General features: G+C 35.4%; 1 protein-coding gene across 2 annotated transcripts in view; it reads left to right on the forward strand.

Moving 5' to 3' along the window:
• Positions 1–6536: 6536 nt before the first annotated feature.
• Positions 6537–14297, forward strand: part of LOC139697584 (transient-receptor-potential-like protein) — a 42916-nt gene continuing 35155 nt past the window's right edge. Inside the window, exons 1-2 of one of the 2 annotated variants that reach the window (XM_071596352.1) lie at positions 6537–6661; positions 7635–7766. The gene's annotated coding sequence lies outside the window, so the exon portion shown is untranslated. The remainder of the gene's footprint in view (positions 6662–7634; positions 7767–14297) is intronic. The other variant, XM_071596353.1, reaches the window with a different exon arrangement.

The raw sequence follows: 14297 nt of genomic DNA on the forward strand, positions 1-14297 counted from the left end.
CCCCGCCCAACTTTCTCGTCCATCTCAGACGCTGCTGATGTGCGGTGAACCCCAGATAAGTAATATCTAGCCTCCAGCCCGCGAGCATAGAAAAACAAAGGAGCTCTTTCTCCGGAATTTTCCACAGCCTCGAGGAATCTATATAAAGGCATGCTCAATGGTTACTTCGTCAGTGTAAAACCATGATTTCAATCTCCATGCTGTATCCTTTGTTTGCAGACACGAATTTAATAGGCACTAGGTAATTCTAGTACGGATTTTATGGCGGGCAATACCGGATATTATTAATTGGCTAAACTGCTACTATATTTGCTTAAGTTTCGGTAGAACTTGAGCGCTTGAATATTTCTGATTCCGGAGTCCTACTCTGGGTCGGTTTCACCGATGAAATTCCACATCCGTTACATACAAGAAATTCCGACATCTTTTGGAAACACGCATCCTGAAACGGGCACGACACTGACCAAACGGGATATCATCAGAAAATTGACGACCGCAGAGGAAGAATCCAGAGACATTCTACGGTCAATACTATTGCTACTACAATGAGTTGTTGCTGTATTCGTGCATGTGTTTAGTTGGGCGAAATTGGGGATTTATAATCTCCCCAGACTTAATTATCTCACATTTGACGAGTGAGATCAGTTTTCCAACCAGATACAAGAAATCGGTAGTTTTCACTTGAGGGGAATGGTAGATATTGACGTTAGGCATTAGATACAAATGAGGTAATGGTATGTAAAATAAGATTGTGTTATGGAGAGATACTACACTTTTGACAGTAGACTTTTGCTTCCCTCCAGCATAACTACACCAAATCACACATGATTTCAGTCTCTGTAAACTTTAAGAGGAAGGTGTTATGCTCATCAAAATTTTCACTGCTCGAGTAAAATTTTTTCCCGCCTTGATATATGTACGAGTAATCCAAGTCTCTTTGAGCGTAATTTCAAAATTTTTCTTGTTTTTACAGCGTATATATGGGATTTTGAAGACAGCCACAGGATAGAAAACGTTAGGCAAACAAAGGAGGAGCAGACATTGTATAGGCATGTCTGACAGAATGAATGGAGGAAGAAGGTATGCGGAATTGAAGAGGGTTTAAGAGATGTCGGGTTGTATTTTGTTAGGAGAGGCACGGGAATTATCGCTATACTGTTGTGCAGCTTGTGTCCATCTAAAATCAGCCTTAACCGGTAGAACGCCCAGTAATAATAATAATAACCTATGCATGATACATACACTTAAATGCGTATAGATGCGGTATAATAGAGATATTATGGAAGAGATATAGAAAAAAGTGACTGACATAGTATTTGTACCTCTTGTTCGGAGTGGTCTCCTTCCAAAGTACAAAAATGCACAGAAAATAAATATATGAATATTTGGGGTAGAATTTGGATTTCTTAAAATCGTGGATTCGAGTCCCACCTGGAGAATGGGTATTTCGTCAACTTTGGTGGTTTGGCTCCAGGGAAACCTGACTACAGCTCAACAGTGGCTCATTGGGATCCCAAGGGCATACAGACCACAAGGGTCATTCAGAGAACAAAATTTAAAAAAAAATGATTAGATTAGATTGATCATTTAATTTCAAATTCCAATCTAAAATTCCAAAAATTCAAAATTTATATCGAATCAATATCGATAAAGGTCTATCATTAATTAATTGAATACATACATAATGGAGACAGCTTAACGTTGTACGATGGCGATACAATTTTATTAGTTTACATTTACCCTGCTCCAACCTAAAACGGGAAAACCTTCGACTAAAGAACGAATCGATACGACTAAGTACTAGTAACGAAATGAATAATTACTGGCTTCCATGCAGTATACCATAGCTAGATTTCAGGCAGTTGAGGATTTACAGTAATCCCTACGTGAATGTACATGGTATGCACAATACTACAATCATCAGATAGTACACAACCTTTATCCGGGGATAGGGATGGTGCAGTGGCTAACGTGCAGGCTCCTCACGGAGAAGGTCCGGGTTCAAATCCCAAAGTCGGCAGATTTTCAGTGGTATCCCTATTCCTACTTGAGGTGCTTTGCGGAGATGCCACGAATGAGGGCTTACGACGCCCGGTTTCTCTCCCCGCTCCCTCCTTTCCCATCCATCTCAAATGGCGCGAATGACCTTAACTGTCGGTCGCCTACCCTAAAAACTACTTAGCCTTTGGTCTTCAAAAAATTCTACCTCAAAATCTATCGAACTACTCACCTGATGTAGCAAGCTGCTTCGTGCATTGGTTCGCCGCCTCACATTGTTACCGCATTATGAAAAGGAATATGTGTCTTTTAAATGAATTTACCAAACCCGTAAAATTATAACTAGGCGTAAATATTTATGATAGCATTTTCATCCCCATGTCATTTTACAATAAAACACAAAAACTAAATAAGTGGTAAACTACAAAGTTTATTTACTCCGTGGTTATCAAGAACTCTCAACCCTAACTATGTTGACTTTGGCAGTGCGATATGCCTCATTTACAAGCAAATAATCAATGGGAAGATGGATAATGAAACGTCCTGTCCTATCCATTAAATTAAAGGCAGTTGACTTCTCTCAGGTTTTCGGTTTCTTCCCACCCTTCACTCTGTGAAAATGTGCCGTTAAGGGAAGGCATGGTAGGTTAATTGCCACTTCCCAAAGTTTGAGATTTCTCCATCAAAAAGATTCACTTATTTCATATTAACAGCAAGGAAGTGCATGTCAGTTATGATGAGAAATAAAAACTAAAGGCGTAAACTTCAAATTTTAGTAAAACATCATTTTTGATTTTCCAAACAGGGAGGGGGTCCGCCAAGTGAAACATCCTTTACGGTCTTCCATAAAAATATTTTCACCCACCCTCACCCAGGGGCAAAAGCTAAAATGATACCCCTGACTTTCTGGAATATATGTATAATATCATCTTCCGAAACCACTGATTGATAATTGGTATTAATCGACATTTCCGGGATGTCCCTTGAGATATCAGGGTTACTGACTCTTCCACACCCAACCTAGGGATCTTGCTGTGTTCATCGAATAAAACCTTTGTCAAAATACAGGCATACAGACTTGCAGATTTATTCCTAGCATGTATTATCACCTAGTACTGCAACAAAAAAACTCTCATTTCAATAGATGATAATTAATTCGTTCATCTTTTGCAAAGAAACCGGAAAGGTATTAGTGTTTTGAATGTAAAAAAATATTTTCGCTGCGAAAATGACTATTTTGAGTATTCAATTCCATTACATGCACAATTGTTGAAAACAGCTAAAGCATGCAATGTACCAGCTATAGCAATTAAAGTCACCATCTTCGCTAAGAGAGAATACTGCGATACAAATACATATAAGACACACGCGTAGCGAAAATAGATTAATCAATTAAAGTCAACAGTCTCCGGCAATGCATGGTGAAGTCTGTAGATTATGACAAAAGATAACACACTGTGTAAAATTTCGCAATACTTAATTTATTTTCTCCATAGGCTTCGCTCTTTACGACATTATTCAAGGGTAATTTACCTGATGATGCCGCCGAAATGCGAAACCGGCCATGCAAAATAAAATATGAATTATGAGATTTTTACAAAAGGTGCTTTCTTTGCCACAGATGTACTGATTTTCCGTTGATTTTCGATACTCCTTTTCTTGTGCCATCAATGAAAATGGTGGTGTGACAAATTAGATCAACTCGATAAAGAGAAGATTCCAATTGCCTAAAAAAACGTGCCAAATCTATACCCAAAGTCGTATCCAAACTCAATACTCACGGGAAGAGCTATTTTACTTACCGCATTGAACTTGAAATGTATGTGTTTCTTGCTGAAGCATTAAGATTTTCTAAAATGTGTAACGTTACCAAAAATAACTTTATAGCAGCGCCTTAAGAATAAATTACCACTGCAGGAAATATTTTTCAAACAACAAACGAAGGAAGAATCAGGTGGAATTCACTTGTCTGAGAAGAGTGGTCCCGCTTTCACACTCGGACCTCAAAAAAAGAATAAATCAATCTCGCTCAACCGTAAGGTTTCCAACGATGCCAAATGTTTCCAGTTGGAAGCTCTTGCATATCAAAACAAGAAGCATACTCAGAAAAACTACCGGAAGACAAAATAAAAAACACTTCTCTATATACTATGCTTATTTCATTGACAGCAGCCCTTTTACTTTCAATTAAAGTAATCAAATTATTTATCACATATCTCAAAACTATTGGAGTTGCTCAAAGTTATTAATCAAGTACGCAAGAGTGAAATCAAGGAAACCATGGCATTCCAATTGGCTAGTGGAAAGAAGCCAAGGGCAGTAACAATGACATGAATACTTTTCCATTTGTCTTGCATATCGGTTCTAAACTTAACGTGAGCTCTTAATAGAGAAATATTTGTTCTCTAATGAATTACTTCATTGCAATTCTTTCACTTAAAAAATTAAATACGATAATACTACTAATCCGGCATTCAACATATCCCAATCGGATTTACCTAATGAATTTTCTAAAATATGGAGGTAATTTTCCCATAATCCGTATTTAATGGTCGCTTTCTTAAACAATTCAAACCCACAAAGGAGAGCATTTGCTGAAAAATCTATAAGAGAAAATAGGTTATAATTTTTTAAATAAATGACACAGATATATGAATATACCTCATGTATCTTCATTCAGATTCCCTGCAGCATACAAAACTTTTAAGGATATAAAAATATACATGGCGCTGTTAATTTTTAAGTTCGAATTTGAAGTTATGCTGCCGAAAAAATATTCAGTTTCTAATGTACTCCATTGCAAAATAAAAACACTAAGATAAAGAACATATAATGTCCCTCCTCCAGTACCTCATTCAAGTGAGGAAACCTTTGAATAGTCTTGGGCGCACTGCAAACAAATTTGCTTCCCCTTTTCCATTAGTTCACCTCAGTACTTTCATGAAGGTTGCACCAGAAAGCGTGCTCCGCATTTCCCTCCCCTCGAAACTAAATACGAGCACGTGACAACGAATCCAGCTTGGGAATCAAAACAATGCAGTTTTTTACCACCACCGCAACGGTGTGCACATGAACTTCAAGCCTCAATGCTACCAATAAGCCCTCTTTAAAGCATTTTCCAAGATCAGAGGCAAAGAGCTCAGAGCTTGTGGATTTCCGCTCTCATAAAATCATGTTTTGAAGTTATCCTTAGGGATTCTCGAGGATTTTCCGGATCATTTAATTCTTAAATGCTTCCGCGTTCACCTTTTCAAATCTCATGTGATGACATTGGAATACTGCCTAATAATGTTATCCCCCAGAGCAATTTGTATTTCCCAGCAACATCAAATAAGTTCTAAACCAATCAGAGTCATAGCCAATGAAAAGTAACAATTTGATAGTTCCGGACCAGTATTTGAGAATAACGTAATCTTTAGTCGGTGAATTTTTAATTGTTTTTCTTACAAAATCCTCATGTTTCAACAAAATTAGGTACATTAACACAAAGTATGACGGCAGAACCTCAAATTATATTTCATTAGCCCGTCCTAACTCTTCTAAAAAATAAAATGGCTTGAAATACGACACTTTTTTGCAACTGTGACTTCTTTCGGGTTTTTATATAAACCGGTGGAGGACACTCATGGGAACCAAATGGCTGCTGTTCCTCATTGAAAAAAGGCAATGCGACATGCGAGTTTTGGCACCTGAATCAAAGGAAATGTCTATTTTTGGAAATAACAATCTTTTGTTAACAGGCTTATTGGTAAAAAATTCTGTGCCAATTTGCCAAAAATCAAAACGTGTAAATAAATTCTATCAAATCTAAAATTCAAAGAAATATGCGTGAAAACCACCCTGAATGTCGCATTTTCAATTGCTTTACCTGTTCAGGTATTCTCTAATTTTAAAGCATCCGTGGTCACAAGGCGTAATTTCACAAAAGAGGGTAATGAATGACACCTAAAGCTACGACAATTAAATCATTTAAGACCTTGAACGAAGCAAATTTAAACTTGCCATTGCCAAAGGAATTCCTCACATCCCAAAATCGTACTATATCGATAGCCCTTGTGAAAGAGCCATAATATTGTTCTTTGTCTTAAAAATAATTTATTTGGTAGTTCCGTAATACTCTTCACGAATAGATACAGTTATGTATGGGAATGAATGAAAACAATTCAGGCATGCCAAAATGCTCCTCATCATCACTACTTTCTTGAAAATTCTTCCAAACTGCACACAAGTCACAGCAGAACCCGAAAGTACCTGTTGGTCCCAACTTTTCGTGAGACCTCAGTTTGCTTTCTCAGTTATTTCTCTGAAAGGTCCCTCCCCTTGAGTCACACGACTTCGCTTTCACGCTGAAGGGAACAACCCTTCTGGCCTCCCCTACCTCCCTCTCTCCTCCACCATCCCTTCCCTCTACAAGCCCCGCCCCGTGACTGCACAACTTCATGGCAGAAGACAAAAAGGCGGAAAGAGGTGGTCGCACCCCCTAATCGCTTTTGGTCGCCGCCCTCAGTGTAGTAATCTAGTATATAAAGATAAGTTGGCGCGTGCGTCTTCACTTAGTCCAGAGGCCCACGACGGCGCAGTCAGCCGACATACAGTCCCGGGAATCTCTGAGGACCTACTTGGACGCTTTTTCCTCGTTTTGAGGTAGAGGCCGTTACGAGAGGTGAGCTGCCCACCGAAGAAGGTCACTTTTCAAATGCCACATTCACGAAAGAACGAACCCTGTGTCGATTAAGTTCCTTAAAAAGGGTCCTTTTGTCAAATTCTCTTCTGACGCCGGGAGATAGATCATGAGACACCTGAAGGCAGTTTTAATTGCGTTTTTGGTGTACATTTCGTTCAATAATTTTATTTTTGCATTTCATTTATTTTAAATACTTCCACCCATCTTGCGCAAGGGGATTTTTCGAGACAGATCGTCCAGTATTGCTCGATTGCTCTGTGATTTCAGTCCTTTGACACCCCACAGGGCTTCTCGAAGTGTCTTGGAATAGTACGGCGCCTTGATATTTTAACGTCATGTAAATTATTCTAGGAATATTAGAGATTTGTTTTCAGTTGGTGATAAATATTCTTTCGAGTTGCGAAAAACACAATTGCGAAATCATATTTCTGTTTGGATAATGGTTATTTTATGGGGTAAACTGTTTAAATTTTTCGCTTCGACGATACTGGGCATTGTAATGACAGAAAAGAATTTTTTAAATTCATTCGAAAACTTGATGCACGTGAGATGTACTCATCGTAAGCAAATATATTTTTAATACAAAGAAATATTTCGAAGTCTTTTCTTGATTTGTGGTGATGTCCTGATTCCTGTATAATTGAAAATGTCGCTTATTATCGTTACCTTTAGAAGCAATAGTTCATGCCGAGTTCAAATACTATCTTTCATATCATTAATGGAGTCCTACATTATTGTAATTACTTAATTTAAATTAATGGAATTTACTAAAATTGTATAATTCACATAAGTTAATTGCCATTAAATTTTTTTTAAATAATTAATGTGTTGATAAACTCATTTTTAATTTTTACAGGCTGACCTATTAATTTTCTCCTACTTAAAAATGTTTAATTCTTAAATTGTTTCCTTTGCCATTTAAATCTTAAATTGTTCATCTGTTTCATTACAGAGGAGCATATGTTGAGAGAGAAAGAGGAAACTTTGAACCAATATCTTCAACTGAATGATCAGAGTCGCAAGCTTTCGTTTTCACCTTCGGCAGATGCGAGACTTTCACCCCCTTCAAATCAATAACCAATAGGTAAAAATAAAATCAAATTTGCAATCCTCTGCTATCTTCTTATTTTAATGAAATATTATTTTAATTTCCAATTGACGTTATATTTGGAACAACATCACTATTTCCACTTTGCTATACAACATACATTCGAACGTATTCCATTTTTAATATTACACGTATGATGAGTCTTGAAGTTAATCCAGAGAGGATGAATGATAAATAGCTGAAAATAATATTTGCCAATAAAAGTGAAAATTATTAACGATATTAATAAAACTTTAAAACGATAGAGTATGATAAAGTATAAATATAAAGTATAAATAAGAGATAAAGTATGAATGTGGTTATGTAACTCGCAACGACTTTGGATAAGAATTGCAAGCTTATTATACAATTTCATTGTCTTCCCAGTTTCAAATCACTTATAAATTCCATTTCTGTATTTTCAGATAAATGAATTTAGATGAATTTTCAAATTTCACTTCTTCAAAACATCACATAAAAATGAACGAAAATTCTACACATAAGAATACCATTTTTTTACTTTTTGCGACTTAGATATTCAAATAGCGTTTTTATAAAAGTTTAAAAATTAACCGTATCTTGCCAGTAATATATTATTTGAATCAATAGCTCAGTCAGTCACTTCATGCGTGCCGCCAACATGTGTTTTCAATGCCCTCACTGTTACTTTTTGTTCCTACCGTTAACATCCAATAAACCATAATCAAATCACAGCGTAAACCGTGACTTTGATAGACTTTCTAAGGCTTCTTCGTCGCATTAGGCCAACTAGTGACGGATTTCCGGGGTGAAATGACCGATGATGCCCGGTGGAATTATCATAATTTTAGCAGAAAAAACTATTTTTGAATGAAAATTAAGAAAATTGGATGAATTGTACTTGAAAAGTTGTCAATTTTTTATTGCAAATATAAAAATAAATAGAAGTTTGACTGAAAAATTGGCCCATCCATATCAAAAGTTTGGCCATTTACATATTATCATTATTATTTTTATAATTAACATTTTCAGCGTAAAAGCTTTGATTACCGTTGGTAATATATCTTAAATAAGTTTCCATACAATTCTATGAAATAGTAACATTAATAGGATTAGATATACGTTAAAAACTAATTAATCTCCATAGAAGAGCATCATAAACTGCTGTGAAAGATTTTTTACGTACGCTCATCAAGACATTTTGCTTATAAAAAAAATCGAAATCACACCATGATGAGACATAAAACATTAAACTATACTTAATTCATAATAATACAATAATAAATATTAAAAAAATAATATGTGCTCCGAAAATTAAACTTAGTTAATCTTCAATGCCTCAAAAATTTGATTTTTTTCAGCTATTCATCGACAGTTGTTTCCCAGTATTTGCATCAACTATTTTTCAACAGCACTCTTTTCTCATTGATATCAATGATTTTTTTCCATAAAATTTGGATTCCCATAGGTTATAACAAACTCCTAGGCTAACTGTATTCAGGCGAATTGTCTCATAAAACAAACCCGAAGCATAAACGAAGAGATGGGTAACTTAATTTTATTTTCTGTCGTAAAATACTTGTTTCATTTATTTTGAATTGTTTAATCTTCTGATATCTTTGACACAATTGTTTTGATATTGCACTCCAGGATATATAAATGGAAAAATCTTGAAGAACTTTCTTATCCCATATCAATTCGATCAGATTAAAACAATTAACTACAAAGCAGAACACAAAGGTTTGCAAGCAGTGGCTTAATGCGATAGTGTTGGCGAGATGTAGCTAGTGGTAACATTAACAACTTCTGAGCCAAAGTGAGAAGTGAGCTTAGGAGTATGAGAAAACCTGCAACTACACGAGAATACTTACGTGTTCAACGGAAGATGACTTTAGTGATCTGAAGATTCCAAATTTTATTTCACTTCCCGTGAAGTAGCTTAATCCAAAATATTCTTATTTCGACAATATGCGGAACATACTTAACGCCCATGACTTAGATGCAAATCAACCCAATCTCGAGATAATCATGGGTGCGTAAACGAAAAAGTGGTGTTCGCAATGGCACAAAAATAGAACATTTCACATAAATGTTTTCATTCACATAATTTCCGGGTGGAAATGATATGAATTAAAGCGCGATGAGGGACAATGTCAAATCAAAGACGCTGCGACAGACCACATTTTCTGTTTAAGTATTTCAAATCGGTCATAAATTTATAATTTCTCTAATTTTACCCTCGATTATCTCAAGAAGGAAAGGAGTAAAAATTTATCTGAAAACGAAATCGCTTCATGTGATTAGTTCAAAAATATTTTTTGTTCTAGTAAATTATTTCCTCAAACATCAAGTAATTACGGTATTTTTACGATATGATGTTGTCAGCGTAAAATCTAGGAGAATAATTTGATTCACCTAAAGATCACGAAAGCATCTATCAATTAACGTGAAGGAGATAAATATGAAATTGAATTTCATATCGTTCGTATATTTACCCCAGTTCAACAAGAGAATCCTGGGAGAGGAAGAAAAAAACAAAGCAAAACTCACATTTCTTTATTTTTTAATTTAATTATAGTAAAAATTTGCATTGAATATCCTTAATGCGACAATTAGTTCTAATTATGTCAAATACTTTTGTAAATGCACCGTTTTCCAATTTTTCTGTACCTCTATATAATGTCACTTTTTAGAGGCAATATACGATACGCAAGTCCAAAATGGGAGGGGTGATGCAGCATTCATAACGAGATACATTTCCCATTTTTCTCACCGACCAAATCAACGGTACATAAACTTCAGCATCAAATGTGGTAAATAACACACAATATAAATATGGGTTCGATATTATGTGGCGGAAAACAAACGAGGGAGAGGGAGTTTAAATTTTTCCAAAAACATTTGTACGATTCATGACCTTTTGCTCTCATCGTGCTCATATGGTTTTACATGGCCCAGTGTTTACGCCGGATGCAGCTCAATTTTGTCCACTGGTTTATAAATGGACTGTAGATTATGAAAAAATCAACGAAACGATAATACAGGGCAGATTACACCGCAGATTTATTCCAAATAACCTTTTATAAAGTTTAATCCACGAATCATAGGGAAGCACTTCGGATTTTCGCCGCTTTAAAGACGCACTATAATGTCTTTGACTACTTCGAATTATCTTCCTGGGCAACTTAATTAATTTAACCGCCGAATTCACGGTTTTTGCGAATTTTATGCAGGTCTTGAGTCCATGATAGACTAACGATTTTAAGTGTATCGGCCCGTATGATAATAGTAATCATAGTGCTTAAATATAAGCTACAAAATTCGATATTCAATGTTCTTGCTGCAGTTTGAAAATTACAAAAAAGTCTTAAACGTCAGGCTCCAGATAGATAGGTGGCCCAGATTAATTCCCATAGTACCTTATATTTACATCGTTTTTGACCACGAGGGAAGAGCAGGAAAAGATAAGGACTTTTGCCAAATTGGGGCAAATATGATAAGGAACTACTAAGTAACTGATTTTCGACAACGGTCTCATTTGGCACAGAATTAAAGTGAGAATTACAAGTCCAAACATGATAATTATATCTATTTACGAGGACAAGCACAAACTATGCTCATGCAAATAGTTGCACAAACTTATAGTTGCCAATCTATGGAAATCTCATTTCCATGGAAATTAAATAAAATTACGCCCATATAATATCTTAAAATACTAACCCTGCGATTTTGCTTTGCCAAAACATTTTAAGTTTCATTGCAATATAAATCAAAAACAGATAGCACCTGAGCTAGAGCAATAGTCCACTAAATTGCTGTATTTTCTTACTGCAGGTTGTCACTTCTCATACCCTAAGTACTACCCCAATTTTTAATATTCCGCCTTGCAAGGATAATCAAAGTACATTAAAATAATTTGAATTACGACCCTTGAAATAATATAAAGCACTTAAAAGGGAACCCATATTAACTATAAGAAATATTATTACGGCAATACTCTATTCAGATTCATCTGCTGTTGAGCTTTCATTTCCTATTCTATCAGATTTACCCGGTTAAAGAACTAATTATTTTAATTGGTATTCTAAGCAGCACGTGTATATATATATATATATATATATATATATATATATATATATATATATATATATATATATATATATATATATATATATATGTATATGATGGTAATTAATGCTAAGGTGTACAATGATCATATACTTTTAAATTTTGTGATATTCCTTTAAGTAGCAGATTATAGCTTTATTTCCTATTGAGTATGATATTTTGCAGATAAATATGATATAAATCTCTGATTCATCGAGATAAGTTACGGCAACATATCATCAGCTTTTATTTCAGTTTTACTGATCTCTTTTGGTAGTGCTGTACCCTTCAAGACTGATGTGTAAGGGCAGGTTGATACTAATCCTTTTCCCTTATCTTTCATTTGCGCTCTTTCGCTATGGCGTTCATCTAACGAGTGTTATTTTATTTTTTGCCAGTACACGATATTTATGTAGCCGCATATATGACGATTAGTATCCCGTATTTAACCCCAGCAGAAGAATCCCTAATATTTGGGCTAGCCTTGTTTACTGTAGGTATTTTACTATTATTATTATTCGTAACAGGTCTACCGGCTAAGGGTCGGTTTTTGATGGACCTTGGCACTACACACTACTGCACTTCTAAGCTCAAACTGATAATACTGAAACTATTCCTAAACCCCATGCTACACATTAAAATCCCTCGTTTGTTAGCTCCGTATACTTTCTATTTCCATTAGTCCCATCTAAAATGCCTATTCCTTTCCTCTATCTAGCTTGGTTTCCCAACGTCCTCCCCTCCATTACCATCTCAAGCATCCTAGTTCATCTCAGTATACCCTGAATCCAATTACACTACCTTCTTCGAAATTCCACCAACAACAATCCACTAACACCAATATTTCGTTCCCTAAATTCTCAAAGAAATTCATAGAATTTTGAAAGTTTTCTAAAGAAAGATATTTCCTCCAAGCACAGCTCCGTCATTTCTTTCTCGAACGATACAGTTGAATTAAATTATTCAAAAATTGGCCGTGAGAGTTCATTTCAAGTCATGAAAGCGTCTTTATTCGATAGAGTTGTTTACTATCTTCCTTCGAACTTCTTCCGTTTCTCTGACCAACCTGCCTTCCTCCCCCATCTCCGCACTCTCACCAAGCCTCTTTACACTTCTTTCCCCACTCCCGACGACGCGTATCTCGGCACTCTCCGTTTTTGATTTGTCAAGGGTTAAAATGAGTCTTTCTTGACTATTGTGCTTTGTACTATTTAATTTCTTCAAAAAAGTAAATTTGCAATAAAAAAGAATTAGCAGATTTACATTCTATGAAATGTTGTAGAGGAATTTATTAGACACAAAGTGGTTGTACTCGAGAATGTTTTCTCCTCTACTCATCCCGTATCGGATTACCCTGGACGATGTTCACAGACGTTCAAGAAAAACAGGTAAATGTAAATTCTATGCTATTTTTTGATTGCTGTTAATAATGGGGAGGTAATAGAGCGGTAGGGGAAGGGCGTATAGTGTGGAAGGGTAGAAAGAAAGAGGGATATAATAGTGAGAAGAAGAGGAGATAAAATACATAGCAAGACATATAACGACAAATCGGGAACAGGTAACAGGTGAAGAAACAAAAAGAAGTGCTCATTTTCGATTATGTTGTCAATAAAAATTCCAAGAAATCATCGTAGTTAAGGTCCATTTGAATATTTTCGTTCAAAGAGACGCGGATTTAATTTTGCGATGAGGATCTAGGAATTTTTCGGTAACTTTCGTGAATATAAAACTTTCTACATCATCACAAGGTGTTCAAGCTATTATACGAGTAGTTATCTTTTGGGCGATTTATGAATTTTACTTACTCCTATGAATCACGAGAACTTCTTATCTTCCCAATATCGAATTATTTATAAGAAATACATTATTCAAGGATTAGTTTCCAATTATAAGGCTGAGCAAAATTTATGAAATTTACACCTGGTGTAGGGACTCGGCTCCAAAAGAAATAATTGAAATAAGTGAAAGAAGAACTTGCAACCGGTGGTGTTGATGGTTGTGTGCCCGGCCGCTGGGTGAGAACGGTACTGAAAAAGCTCAATTGAGCCATTACGACAAAGTATCAGTACCTTTTTCCTCATCAGAGCTTCAATTGCTTGAAGAGGAATTTTAACAAAATATATTCAATAAATGCGTCATGAGAGAAAGCCATTACTTATTAGAATTATGAGATGGTTTGAAAAGGGACAATTTAGTCTCAAAATTAACAGCGGCTATAAGCTTTAAAGTGTATGGACAAGATTTGAAAAGCAAAATCAACAGTTTAGATGTCTTTCGTATATCAGTGGACAAACCAAAATAAATCATAAAAATGCATTATATTTGTACAAAAAATCATTTTCACAATTGAATTTAAAATAAATATACATATTGCAGAAATAATCTTTTCTTTGCACCAATTATTGAATAGAGTTGTAAATTAATTAAGTTTCGTTATGCTCA

Source organism: Hetaerina americana, unplaced genomic scaffold (genome assembly GCF_022747635.1).
Source record: "Hetaerina americana unplaced genomic scaffold, ioHetAmer1.1.p SCAF_8, whole genome shotgun sequence".
Taxonomy (NCBI): Eukaryota; Metazoa; Arthropoda; class Insecta; order Odonata; family Calopterygidae; genus Hetaerina; species Hetaerina americana.